At 43.3% G+C, this 13,070-nt stretch overlaps 1 protein-coding gene across 5 annotated transcripts in view; it reads right to left on the bottom strand.

The window, feature by feature from the left end:
- TMEM255A (transmembrane protein 255A) overlaps positions 1 to 13,070 on the bottom strand; it is a 105,309-nt gene that overhangs the window by 85,913 nt on the left and 6,326 nt on the right. The window contains exon 1 of one of the 5 annotated variants that reach the window (XM_070502387.1): positions 12,930 to 13,066. The exons of the other annotated variants lie outside the window; for them this stretch is intronic. The gene's annotated coding sequence lies outside the window, so the exon portion shown is untranslated. Of the gene's footprint in view, positions 1 to 12,929; positions 13,067 to 13,070 lie in introns of those variants that run through there. 5 annotated transcript variants of the gene reach the window in all.

Genomic DNA, 13,070 nt, shown 5'->3' on the forward strand with positions numbered 1-13,070 from the left:
CTACGTACTATATGATTCTAACTATATAACATTCTGGAAAAGGTAAAACTATGGAGACAGTGAAAGTCAGTTGTTGCTAGGGGTTAGGGGAGAGGGAGGGATAAACAGATGGAGCACAGAGGACTTTTAAGGCAGTGAAACTATTCTGTATGACGCTTTAATGGTGGATGCATGCAATTATACACTTGTCAGAATACGTAGAATGTACAACACCAAGAAGGAGCCCTAATGTGGACTTTGGGTGACAATGACTTGTCAATGTAGGATCATCAATTGTAACAAATGTACCACTGTGGTGGGGGATGTTGATAGTGGGGAAGGTGGTGTGTGTGTGTTGGTGGGAGGACAGGGGGTATATGGAAACTCTCTGTACTTTTCATTCAATGAACCTAAAATTGCTCTAAAAATTGAAGTCTATTTAAAAATCTGTATGTATATTATATTTCACAATTTTTTAAAGGAGGAAATATCTAGAGAGAAGTGATTACAGTTATAGTGCTCTCAGTTTCTTGCATTTTTTAGAAGGTACCTCAATACACTAACTTTAGACGTAATTAAGTATATTGGGCTGTCAAAGCTCAAGTTCTATGCTTTTCCCATTGCACCATCCTTCCTCTCTGGAATCAAGTTAGGAATTATTGACTTCTCAAGGTCTCCTAGGTCCAGTCCTGTTAAGTGAACAGCCAGATTCAGTGCCTGGGGTGATTTTTACAGTTGTCATAACTTCTTCCTCTTCCCTACTTGTGAGGGTCTCCTTGCTGCTACATTTGAAAGTTCCTTCCAGTCCTCTTCTCTCCAAAGAGTTGGTTTCTCCCCTTGACTTCCAAGTTACAGTAGCTGAGAGGTAACAACCTCCTCCCTCATGCCCTCCCCTAAAGTCAATTACCCTTTGCCCCGTACCCTAGGGACGGAACAGTGACAGAAGCCTTGGCATACCACTTGGAAAGGTCTCTGACTCATGATCAAGGGGATTAGACTAAGAAAGACGCCAAGCTAATGATTAAAGAGAAAGTTAGGGATAATGTTTCCTTCCTTCTATTCCTAGCAGTACTGTACTAGCACAGGATTGGTTCAAATTAACACCTGACTTTCTAACTGTGAAACTAGGGAGACCAATCTGTTTGGGCTCACAAAATACTAGGGAAAAAATGTTTTGTTGATACCGTAAGAGTGACTGACCAGAGAAGTCTGGGAATTTTTATAAATAAAATAACCATGAATCTGTTTGTAAACACCATACCATTCCACACCATCATTCCTTTTTTTAGCTAGTTATTTTCATTTATTTATTTATTTTTGAGAACAGATTGTGTCACTGAACAGATGCAGCCTTTGCTGGAAAGGAAAGGAGTGGAAGTGGGTTATAAGGGAAGTGTAAGGTACAGGCCTTACTTTCAAGTTTCTTACAATCCTATTGGAGAGACAAAAAAATATTCAGCTGGGAGGAGGAAGGGTGGTAGCAAACCAGGGAAATGTCTCACTGGTTTGGAGTGCATGATCATTTCCTTTTACGCCAGAGGTGAGGCTGACCTTTGAATAAGGGGAGGAAGGTTTGTGTAGCTAATTAATTGTGAAAAATGAGGGCACTGTGTAGGTTCCTTAAAGGTGAAAGCCAACAGATTTGCTTTCAAACACTCCTTTGGCAGCTGTGTTTTCTCTTAAAGAATGACTCTGCTAACGTCACCTGGGATCTGTTCTTTCAAGTCCTCAGCAGATTCTAGAAGCCTCATTTCCCTGACCCTCCTTTCTATCACCAGTGTTGCTGCCTGTCTTGGAAAGTAATAGGACTCCACTCCTTGGACAGTGTTCTGCATCCTAGCTGGTCCACAAGTTTAGACTGAACTTTTGCCTAGTTAGGGCCCAGGAGTGAAGTTTGACTCCATCAAGGAAAAGTCCTAAGAGATATGCTCTTATGTGGACAGTGCCTCTCAGTGAGGCAGCACAGATCAAATGAGGGAAATGGAGATAATCCTCTCTTCTCTGTGTTATGCTTTCCTGATGACCAATAATTTTTTATTTAATTGTTTAATGTCTATCTTCCCAACTAAAAGGCATGCTCCATGAGGGTTGTGACCATGTCTTTTTCATTCTCTGCTGTATCCCCAGCACCTAGCATAGTATCTGACACATAGTCGCAGTCCTGTAAATATTTGTTAAAGGAATGAAGAATTAATTAACTAGTTAACTGAGACTTAAATCCTGACAGGATGTGGATGGAAACTAGCAAATGAGTGAGAAAAGGTGGTGAGAAACAAACTGAGGTCTTTGTTGGGAGCCATGGAATGAATGCAGGACCAGAACAGGAAGTGTGGAACAGTAGAGCCTTCTAGTAATAGCAGTGAGAAAGCGAGAGCGAGAGGAACAAAACTAACATTTGTTGAACATCTTCTAGGTGTCTGGTGCTTTAACATGTATGAAATCATTTAATCTTCACAATTCCATGAGGTAGGTACTATTACAATACACACTTTACAGATGAAAAAAGAGCCTCAAAGAGGTTAGTTAATTTGCTCATAATCACTATTGTGAGACAATTTCCCATGGATCTCTCATGTTTCTGCACGTCTTCTGAGCAGAGACACTGACTGACATTGTTCCAGACTATTTTTTCAAGGATGTTTGTATAGTGAACAGCTTTGGAAGATACAGCGTCTCCCTCTGGAGCAAAGGAAAAGCATACTTACTGCCCATAATAAAAGATTCAAATTCATTAATCTCAGTGTTGCTATCTGTAACACAACCCACAGCATGTGTGGGTGTCACCTGGCCCTTTTCTAATAGCTTCTATGAGACTTGGGGGCAAGGGGAACTGACACAGGAAGATGCTCACACTCTGGTTACTACTATTGCTGTGAAAAATAAAGTCCCTTATCTCTGACCCAGGAGTCTCACGTCTTCTGTCCACATCCATGAAAATGTGGCAAGCTAACTTGTTAGCTTGCAAGCAAGAAAAAAATCTCAGAACCATCAAAATTCTTGACAGTCACACAGGTGAAAAGTATCACAACTAGAAATTATACCCATACTTATTTGACTCCAGAACCCATACTCTTTTCCCAGGATGGCGTTGCTTCCTGAACTGTGTTCAGGGGTAGTTGCTGCATCGTATGATGTCATTCCCCTCTGCCCTTCCCCCATACCTATGTGTCACCGGACCTGACTTTACTTTTCAAGTTGGATGATTTGGGTGTCCCATTAATCAGAGAAGGGGTTTAAAGTATCAGTTTAATTGTCTTTCCTTCTGCCTTCTGGGTTAATGGAAGTCCTTAATCTATCATCCTGTCTTCTTAGTCGTGCTCTTTTCCCAGGGCTATGGTTCTTGTAATAGTCAGGCTTTTGTCAGGCAGATTCATATTGCTGGACAGAACTGCTCAGAGGATACAACAACTTGAACACCTTAGATACTTCATAAATAACCAGCTAGTTTTAGCTCTTTGGGGATATTTGCCAAACTCTACATCAAAAGGCACTAGGCCTCCTATATCCTTCCTGGGCCACATAGGCGGTATTTCAGGGGGTGTACAATGGTGGGACCCCATGATCACGTTTTCCATATATTTCTAACCCCCAAATTAATTGTATAAAGTGGTTTCAGTAGAGATTTCTAATCTCAGGAGTCCCAAGTATCCCTTTTGTTCACATAGGTTTTTTTGCTTTCATTATCTACAAACTCTTTTTACCTTCAACAATGTTGGGATGTTAAACAATCATTCACTCTGTTCACTAAAGCTGGAGCAACAGCTGCCAGCATAGTGTCGGGGAGAGGAGAAATAGGAGGCTATGGAGGAGGGAGGCCATTCCCACTTATGCCCCCAGAGGATTGCTCTACCAGAAGTCCTGATGACTTGTCTAGCACTTTCACCAACGTGATTACATGCTATCCTCACAACAGCCCTTTGAGGAAACTCAGGGCCAAAGAATTTAAGTGACTAACTAGTCCAACATCATACTGTGCATATAGCAGATCTGGGGCTGGAATTCCTCTCCCTACCCTGGAAACTTAGTGAATTCAGAGGATAGCACCCTGGTTTCAAGGAGGCAGAGGAGTAGGAACATTAGGATGAGGATTCTTCCTTTTGACAGCTTCTGGTCATCCTGCCTAGAAGACAGAATCTCAGGGGGCAAAGGTGAGGGCAAAGTCAATGCCAAGCCAGGTCACGCTTCCTTCTACAAAGGCAGGGTGAAGGAGTGGCATAAGCCTGGTGTACTGCAAAGAGCTGGGGACTGGGAGTACCAGAGTCTGACGGGGCCATGAATGTTTATTTCATTTCCCTGCATCAAAAATCTACAACGTGGCTGTATCTTTGGGCCTGAGACAGTAGTTTTTCCCCCCTCAGAGTCCAGACAGATGGCTGGTCCCCCTGGCAGAATGGCCCACTGGCAGAGTTTCAAGCAGTGGAAATAACCTCCCCACAGCCTTCATCCATCCCCTTCTTGACCTCCTCCAGCAGCTGTTGCCCTTGTCTGAACAGAGGATGATTGTTTCATTTCTTGACTTCTGGGCATAGATTTACCAAGCTGGGCTCTGCTTGGGTTGGAGCCAGAAGCGGTGGGGAGAAAACAGTTCAGAAAAGGACTACACAAGTTGGAGGTTCCACCATCCTAAACCAAGCAAGGACTATCAACAGGAAAGGGAGGCATTTGGGACACAATCATCTATAAAATAGAGAGTGTCTCGAGAAAGTGGGTTCAGGATTTCTCTGCTTGAAGAGGCAAGAGACAAGGAAACAATCAGCTTGTTTCTGTCCTGCCAGCTCCTCAGGTGAGCGGCAACATGCCCTAGAGACTCTTTTTTAGTGCGGGCATTAGGAGTTCTCTAAGAACTTGGATCCTCATAGAAGGTGCATTAATTTCATCCTTTTATCATAGAAACACAGGTCCACTTAGGATACCTCAAGAAAAGAAAGATTATGGTGACGATACACATAGCCTGGAAAACTACTAGATTCCAAAACAGCTCTAGTCATCAGCATCTTGTTCTCTTCCTCTTATATAATGTCCCTGCTTACCTCTGTAAGTCTGCTCTATTCTCCTCTTGCCACTGACTGGAAAATTCTCTTCATAGTCTATAAGAACAGTTCCACAGAGTGCTGGTCTGATTGGCTTAGCTTGTTACTATCAATCCTATTAGGCAGAGCTCTTTGTATCTGGCTACCTTATCTGTCACCAAGTTGTGGGGCCCATTCCTGGTACAGTCAAGGTTACCCCTATGCCACAACTAACTCAATTTGCCTTCCTGAGCAGGAGATAGTGAGCAGAGTATTGGACATCTCAGGTCTAGTACAGAGGACTTCCCTATGAAGGTTTATGTCAGCCTTGGTGACATTTCAGCTATGAAAGATTCAGCTGAAAAGGAGAGAGACAGGGCCAGTTCTCTGTGTATGTGGAATAGGCAACTGTCCATGCCAGTGTTTCCTAAGACATGGTCGTCGAACCCCTGCATCAGATTCATCTTAGCGCTTTTTAAACCTTCAAATTTCTGGGCCCTACTTCAGACCTGCAAAATCACGATTTTGGAGTTAGGATCAGAGAATCTTCATGGTTAACAAGCTCCTCACGTAATTCTGTGCAAACTAAAGTTGGGGACCTCTGCTCTATATTCTTCAAGCTTCATTTGAATCATCACCTCTTTCTAGAAAGTTCTTTCCCTGCTATCTTTGTTTGGCAAAATCCAGACCCATCACTGGAGGCCAAGCTCAAATGTAGCTGCCTTCCTGAAGCTTTCTCTAATTTCATGTCTCCTTAACTCCAACTATCTCCCGTTGCTATGAGATGAAGGATATTAGATTAATAACTGGGGTGCAGAGAAGTATTGAGAATATGAGAAGGCACGTCTGGGATGGAGCTACAGGAAAGGGCTTAGGTTTTACCCTCAACTTTTTATTTGGAAAAATTTGAAAGTAAACTCTGATGAATACCAGCGTATCCTTCACCTGGAAATTGTTAACGTTTTAGATTTGCACACATGCTCTCTCTCTTCATATACATATTTACACATCTGTAATACAAGAGTGTGTGAATGTGACTGCAACATTTGAAATTAAATTGCGGGTATCATGTCACTTTGCACATAAATACTTCAGCATGTATCTCCTAAGAACAAAAGCGGTCTCTCGCATAATTGTAATGCCATTTTCACATCCAAGAAATGTAACATTGATAGAATAATATTATCCAATATCGAGTCCATATTAAAATTTCTCAAATTATCTCCAAAACATCCTAGCTGTTTGTGTTGATACAAGATTCAATCAAGAATCATGAATTTTGGGGCCAGCCCAGTGGCGCAGCAGTTAAGTTCACATGTTCCGCTTCCACAGCCCTGGGTCCGCCGGTTCGAATCCCAGGTGTGGACCTATGCACTGCTTGGCAAGCCATGCTGTGGCAGGCATCCCACATATAAAGCAGAGGAAGACGGGCATGGATGTTAGCTCAGGGCCAGTCTTCCTCAGCAAAAAGAGGAAGATTGGCAGCAGATGTTAGCTCAGGGCTAATCTTCCTCAAAAAAAAAAAAATCATGAATTTCATTTGATTGTCTTTTCTTTTTAGTCTCCTTTAATCTAGATTCTAGAACAGTACCTTTGGCTTTTTTTCTTAATGATAGTGATGTTTTTGAAGAGTCCAGGTCAGTTGTCTTGTTTACAAGCTGGATTTTTCTGATTGCTTTCTCATGATTAGATTCATATTAAATATCTCCGGCAAGAATGCTTCAGAGACAATGTTGTTTACTTCCCATTGTGTCACATCAGGAGGGCCACATGCCACTGCTTGTTATCGGTGATGCTAAATTTGATCACTTATTTAAGGTGGTGTTTTCTAGAACTCTTCATTGTAAAGGTACATTTTTTTCTTTGAAATTAATAAGTAATCTGTGGAGTAATCAAGAATGTGCATATTCAACAAGGTCTTATGGTGATTCTTGAGCGCACTGAAGCTTGAACCACTGTTTTACTTGTTGTGATGTGAATGAGGGTCCTCAAAAACCTCATCTACCTGCAAAATACTGACTCACCCCAGGCTCTGCGTGTCTGCCTTCACCATTGCCTCCCACTCCATTTCCAAATACCTGCCCCCTCTTGCCCGGCTCCAAGTGCCCAGCATGGGAGACATTAGTAAGCCAGATGGGGGCATTGCCTCCAACCCAAGGGACCTTGCTCCCTTTACCCTTCAGGTCATTGGCCTTGTGAGGAAGAGCCCTTGAAAAAGGACAAGGTATTTCTGTTTGGTTGGTTGGTTTTTTTTGTTTGTATTATTATCAGAGGCTCAGAGAGGTGAAGTAACTTCCCCAAGGTTACACAGCTATTAAGAGTAGGTACTGGATTCAAATCCAGTTCCAATTGTAGAGCCCATGCTTTTAAACACTATGCTATACTCCCTAATGAGCAATAATTCCACCTGACTTCAGAATTCTCTCACCATTTTTTTCTAAAGAGTTCTAGGCCCACAGCATTCCTGAGACTGAGGAAGCAGGGACAGTGGACTTATTTTCTTTCAAGGTGGAGAGATGGTGCAACAGAAAAATCAATTGGCATTCCTGTGGTCTTACAACAAGTGAGTAACTGAGCAGGGCTGTTGATGGAGAGACCTTAAGCTCTTGCTTATGAATTTGATTTTGATTTAAGAGGCAGCTGAGAGCCACTGCGATTTCTGACTGGTGCTTGCCGAATCCAGAGTGGGTTCAGGTTGGATTAAATCTCTGTCCTTTGTGTGGGAAAATGCTGCTGCTTGATAATAAACAGGTTTGCAGGGTTTGGTAGAAAAGACCAGTGTTGCCTGACAGCCCCTTCTGTGCTTAGCACCCTTGATTGACTGTCGTTAGGTTTACAGTTCTCTGTCCAGGCTGTCAGAGGGAAAAATGCTACCTTTTTGATTCCAGTTAGCTCAAGAAAACCTCTCACCCCATTCCCAATAAACACACCAAAAAAGCCTTGTAAAGGTGTTCCAAATTTGTGTAGCCCACAGTTTTCTTTGGTCTACGAATTCTCCTATGAGAATGCCCAGTCAAACACTGCAGTGAAATGGAAAAAACAAAACAAACAAAACCACAAAAAACAAGACTCTCTTTTGCTAGCAAGAATCATTTGCAATTTGGGGGTTCATTGCACAATTTATCTTTAGTTTCAGGTTGCCCATTTCTTAGTGACAGAGGTGTCAGGAAAATATCTCTGCACCTGTTGCAAAGTTTCATCTATGTCTGGAGATAGACACAGACAAGCACATATAGAGTATCATCCCAATTTTAGCATATGTGCTGTTGAAGCAAGCACATGTACATATAAAGTATCATCCAAGTTTAGCATATGTCCTAATAATAAACAACATCAGATATAGACACAGAAGATTCAAAGTTGGAAGAGTCCTAAGAGGTCATCTAGCAAAGCCTTCCATCCTACTCCTTACCCCCTGGCCGTGCATGCTTAGAACATCTTTATACTGAGATATCGAAGTTTGGGCAGCTCCAGTGTCAAGTTGCTTACTAACTTTCGGAAGCAGCTGGTCTCTGCGACCAGCTTTTTTTTTTAACAGAGGTCTTTTATAAAATAAGGGGAAATCCATCCCCTGCATCTTCTAGCCTTTTGGAGCTACTTCTTCCCTCTGGAGCTGCTCAGAACAAGGGATACTACTCCTTTTCCACCCAGGCTCTACCCCTTGACCCCAGAGGGACTGAAACTTCTAGGACCACAGTTCCCAGCCAGCACCCTCTCTACAATGGCTCCTCTCCCCCTCCAACTGCTCCTTTTTGATGGCATATTGTCTCCAGTGTTCATTCTCCCGGTTGGTGCTGCCCCCTCTATATTGCTCTGCTCCTCCCTGCCCACCAAGCAAGCACAAGGCTTCTGGGAGGCTGGGCCTCTGCAGGCCCATTGCAGTGCCATCATTCTGCTTGCCAAAAGCCATTTGATGCAGCAGGTAAGCAAGCGGTTAGAGAAATGCATTGGATTTCAGAGAGGCATCAGTCTAGCTAAGGCAGAAATAGGCTCTAACTTAATAATCTGCTCATCACACACAGTAAGAGACACCCTGACTTATTCAAAGACACCGTGGGCGGTGCAGAGGATGAATAAGCATGATTCACTGCCACTCTGGCACCCGGGGCATGAAGAATAATAAAACCCAAAGAATTGTAGCCGCCTGAGTAGTAAATTAAGAGATCCGGGGCTCAGCTAGACTCTAGACATCAATGTTACCATGGCAATAAAGGGCCCCAGCATTCAGCAGCTATTACAGAGCAGGCATCTAATAGGCTAGTCTATGTCACAGCCAAAGCCCAAGGGGCTAGCAAAGAAGACCAATTAGCATATCCATTCATTAGGGGCCTCTGCACACTTCTTCTCTTAATTCCAATTAGTTGTTTGTTTGAACCAATGTCTCTTGCCTGCATTATACTCATTAGTGCCTTTTAACCACTGGAAATAGGCTTGAATTTCCACAAGGACCTCACAATTTCCCAAGCCTTCATTTTTTTCCTTAGGGGTCTAAGCTTATACAGTCACAAACCCATGGCCCTCAGTCCCTCGAAATGAAAGCATCTCTCACTGTACAACTGTACTTGACAGATGGAAACTCTGTTCAGGAATGTGATGCGCTAAGGGTTCTTCCTGGAACCCAATGAAGTCGGGATCTGGGGCCATTATCTGGACCATTCAGGTCAAGGAAACCCTCTGGCCTTAGCAAGTGAGCCTGCTGGCCACGCCTGCTGGCCACTACTCAGAGGCTAGCTGTTCAGGAGGTGGAACTTTGGGCACTGGGGACCATACTGGCATCACCAAAGTTGAGCAGTAGCTGTTCCAGCTTGAAGGACTGCCCTTCAAGGTCCAGCCCAAACCCCGCCTATTCCGGGAAGCCTTCCCTGATCTTTGCAGCCCCAAATGAGTTCCCCCTCCTCCATGCACTTCAAAGATGACACCCTAGCTGAGCAGCATTCATGGGCAGCCTCAGGCCCTAGGCTGGCCTAGAGATTCCTCACCCATGACTTCAGGGTCTACAAGGTCACTAATGCTGGAAGGGACTGGAGTTCTAGAGAGCACTCAACAATGCCTGATGTGACTCTGATGGCAAACAACTCTTAAGCTCCACTGCACATGACCTTCCAGAGACTCTCTAGAGATTTAGCCAATCTCTAGGTAGGGAAAGTACACAACTGCTCTTTGATGACTCTGGGACACACTCCCCGCCTCCACCCCACAATTGTGGAAATGGCCCACAAGAACAGATGCCATAAACTAGCCCATCTCGTGGTAGAGGCACATATTCTCTGAAGAGTGCTATCATCTCTTCCTTCTTTTGGGAACAGGAAGACTCAGTCCATAAGATTGTTTCTGTTCCTCATCAGCAACCATGTGGTTTTACTAGAGCAGGCAACCAGGAAAAGGGGATTATAGAAGCAGCTGCTAACACCTGTGCTAAAGGACTAGGTATATTTAGTTTTAGTCTTGAATCATTTGCCTTTGAATCTGCTGTCAAGTTCAAAAACTCTCCTTTCTCCCTCCTCTCTTGTCTCTGTAGCCACTGCTTCATTTGCAGCCCCATTGGCCACTTCTGGCTCCAGTCTGCTGCACTGTTAAGCAGATTGCTTTTTTTCCAAAATTGGCAGTAACGGTTTCTCCTTTAGCTAGAGTCTTTTGAGTGCAAACTCATAAAGATTTCTGTCTTTGAGATCCTATGGGATTTTGTTATTTTACCCCACCCAACAGCTGGCATTCCAGAAGACAGCCTGGGCTCTTGTCAAAATACATTGCAAATATATTAAGTATATAGCAAACCCCAAATTACCCAGAATGCTAGGGAATGAGAGATTCTGGAGAATGGAACATTTTGTTACCTGAGATCACATTATTCCAAAACCCCTTTGTCATCCCACTCTTGGGGGTTTTTCCCCCCGGCTTTGTTGAGATATGATTGACATATGACACTGTGTAAGTTTAAGTTGTACAACATGATTTGATATACTTATATATTGCAAAATGATTACCACTGTAGCGTTAGCTGACGCCACCATCGTCACATAATTACCATTTCTTTTTTATGGTGAGAATACCTAAGATCTACTCTCTTCGCAACTTTCAAGTATATAATACAGTATTATATATCACATATAATACACTATAATCACCATGCTTTACATTATATCCCCAGAACTTATTCATCTTATAACTGGAAGTTTGTACTCTTTGACCAACATCTCCCCGATTCCTTCACCCCCCCAGCCCCTGGTAACCACCATTCTACTCTCTGTTTCTATGAGTTTGGCTTTTTTAGATTCCACATCTAAGTGAGATCATACAGTATTTGCCTTTCTCTATCTGACTTATTTCACTTAGCATGATGTCTTCAAGGTCCATGCATGTTGTCAATAATGGCAGGATTTCCTTCTTTATCATGGCTGAATAATATTCCATCGTATATATGTGCCACCTCTTCTTTATCCATTCATCTGTTGACAGACACTTAGTTTGTTTCCATACCATGGCTGTTGTGAATAATGCTGCCTCCTGCTCTTGGTTTTTGAAATCTTGCTAACATGTCTGTACACTCTTTTCTGCCTTAGTAAGACAAGACCAGTTAATCTAGCCTTTGTTTGTTTTTGTGGCTTCCAAGGGCTTCAGGATTCTCATACGTAACATCAGGAATCACACAAAAGGGGCCAGCCCCGTGGCTGAGTGGTTAAGTTCACGCACTCCGCTTTGGAAGCCCAGGGTTCGGATCCTGGGCACGGACGTGGCGCGGCTCATTAGGCCATGTTGAGGCGGCGTCCCACACGCCACAACTAGAGGGACCCACAGCTAAAATGTACAACTGTGTACTGGGGGGATTTGGGGAGAGAAAAGCAGGAAAAAAAAAAGATTGGCAATGGCTGTTAGCTCATGTGCCAATCTTTAGGGAAAGAAAAAGAATCACACAAAAGGCTCTAGTGGAAAGAGTATAAGAGATAGAACTCACTATCTACTGAAACCAGGTTATCCCCTGAAATATATTTTGCTTTTATCGAAATCCAAAAAGAGAAAAGAGTTTCTATTTTCTTGCGAGTAGCCTTTTCTCTTCACATAAGGGTATGGGGGGAGATTCTTTTAAGGAAGAGTCCCAATTAGTAACATTCTAGTAAATGGAGTTTTTATTTTAAATTAATCACTATTGAAGCTGTCTTCATCAGAATAGCCCAGACATGGAATTATGAATAAATCTATCTATCTAAGCTATTGTCCTGGCTTTCTTGGTTATGAACATGCCCAGAATCTCAGTATCTGCAACATTCTCTGCCACCTGGGTGTAATGGGGGAGGGGTGATTTGTGAAGGAAGGATTACAAACTCCATCCAGGCCTTTTAGACACCCAGGCTCCAGGGGGGTGGACCAAACAGACCAAAAATGCTATACAATGTTTTGGCTATTTCTACTAATTCTTATTTTGTTGGATTCCCACATTAGCTTCAGGAGTTATATATGTCTGGGAAACTGACACTGCAAAGTTCTGGCTTGTTCCCTGCCCTGATGCTAAGGGATAAATATAGATCTCAACCACTACAGAAATTTGGCCAGGATTCCAAGGGGTGTGTGTGTGAGGGTCAGTGACTGATGAGGCCATTCTGACATGTGGACTAGAAAAAGGCTTCTTTATGTCCAACACCCTCTTTGGTGTGAGGAGGGGTAAAGCAGGAGCCTGGCCTTTAAAATAAGAATGCATAATTCACATAGAAGGGGCTTGTAGACTGACACAAATAAGGAATATTGTAGGTGGCTTGGTGTGGGGGGAGGGGGGGTGGGGAGAGCAAAGGGAATCTTTCCTGACACCCTAGATCCTTTTGCATGAGATCAGCCTTATGAAAAAAGAAAGTTATTCTTGGCAATCTCCCCTCACCCCCAACTCCCAACCATGCCCCACCCCCTGCATACACTGATATCCAACTCTCAATTGAGAAGAATGCAACTTACGATTTCCATTGGGCCCATAGTATCTCAGGCACTAGAGGAGGACAGAGGGTGGGAAGAGACGCGAAGTTGGGGGTGGTGGTGAGTCGCTCATCCTCGTGACCCAGAATATCTCCCCCTCCCTGTAATGATGAGCTTGCTTTT

The sequence above is a fragment of the Equus asinus genome, chromosome X (assembly GCF_041296235.1).
Source record: "Equus asinus isolate D_3611 breed Donkey chromosome X, EquAss-T2T_v2, whole genome shotgun sequence".
Taxonomy (NCBI): Eukaryota; Metazoa; Chordata; class Mammalia; order Perissodactyla; family Equidae; genus Equus; species Equus asinus.